Source organism: Arachis ipaensis, chromosome B07, assembly GCF_000816755.2.
Source record: "Arachis ipaensis cultivar K30076 chromosome B07, Araip1.1, whole genome shotgun sequence".
NCBI lineage: Eukaryota > Viridiplantae > Streptophyta > Magnoliopsida > Fabales > Fabaceae > Arachis > Arachis ipaensis.
The window spans coordinates 103,279,074-103,280,825 of NC_029791.2; positions in this window are offsets into that span (position 1 = coordinate 103,279,074).

Below are 1,752 nucleotides of genomic sequence, written 5' to 3' on the forward strand. Positions count from 1 at the left end.
CTCCTATATATATGTATATATACTTATGTGCTTATGCCGGTTTATCTTCGCGAGCCGAGTCTTGAGCCTTGATATTTGTACCTTGGAACTCTCTTTCAATTATATCTATGATAACTTCTCTTATCTTATTCCGTTTATCATTTACATGTTGTGAGTGTTGCGCTTTTCATTTTACCGTTTTCGATTTTAAACTTTTCTTCGAAGGCTCCTAGAATAACTCTTTGTCAACTATATTATATATATAAGTTTTTATTTTTAGAGGTCGTAGCAACTCGCCACCTCTATTTTATATCCTAGGTGTAAAGTTCTGTGTGGTAGGGTGTTACAAAATGTTATATCCGAAGGTCTTAACCACTTAATCAGCCGACACTTATAGCATGGACACTTATATAGCCCTTAAGACTGAAATGGTTCTATGTTGAAAACATATTCAACAAACGCGTCAATCCCCTCAAAGAATTCAAGTTTTGAACCCCTCGTCCACTGTTATCCCTATCATACATCCACATACAATGACTTAGAATCATCTTGCAATAAACACCCTAGAATTCAACCAGTAACACAACTTATTACAAATTTTAGAAAATTTGGCAGGGTCTCCTATAATTAGAGTCTCGCACCAAATTCGATTATCGTTTTCTCACAAACGAAATATGTTTTAAACAATCTAAACAAAATTTTGGCAGAACTTTTCCTTAATTTAGAAACATGGACCAAATAAATTTAACAGTTTTCACATAGAAAATAACTGCAGACGTAAATTAAAACAAACATGCATTCAATAACACATTAAATTCTAACTGTTCTAGTGCGCAACCCCTTATAACTCCACAATTTTTTAGCAAACAAAGGTTTCAAGAAGGCGCCTCTACACGACTTTCTCCCACTTCTGCCCTAAAACGTTATCCTAAGAAAAGTAAGTCTGGCATAAAACTTAAATAATTGATTAGATTTAGAGATAGCATACCAACCTAGAACACGGATGCACATACTACGAAAGAAGCGAACTCCAATTGATCTTAGACAAAAGTAGCACCATCCTAATAAAAAAGATAACTGATTAAATTCACAAGGTGAAATTAAAATAATTCAACAAACTAAATTAAATCTTCCAACAACTCAAGCACTATTATAATCTAACCCTACTTAACCTACCCTAACTGTTTTTAATTTTATTTATATTAAATTAACATAACTACTCCTAATCATAAACTTCATTACACTAATTTAATCAATACTTTAATAAAATACCTAACAAAACCCTAAACTCACAAAAAATATGAAAAAATAAAAAACTATACCAAAATTACATCTGATGGTGGTTGTACGATGGTTGAAGCATAGCGGTGACAAGAGGCAACAACGTGACTACTACCGATGGCCCCGAACACCAATAGCGGCGGCGGGCTGATGACAGCTCCAGCAACAGTGAAGACAACGTGCATCGGTAGCAATAGCGAAAGCTCCAGGTGGTGGTGGCGACGGCGGTAGCTTCAGTGGAGGAGAGGTGCGCTGGAGATGAGAGAGAAGACGAGACGAGAGAGAGAGAGTCTTCGCAGAAGTAAAAACTGCTGTTGAATCCGTCGCTAATATCCGTCACTAAATCTGATGGTATTCAGTGTGTTTCTTGTAGTGATATGTTCATATTACATTAGGAGAATCTAATTTGCATTTAGATGAAATTTTCAATTTGAATTGTCACTTTGCAAGCCTTATAAAATTTTCTATATTTGAAAATTTATAAAAACCTAT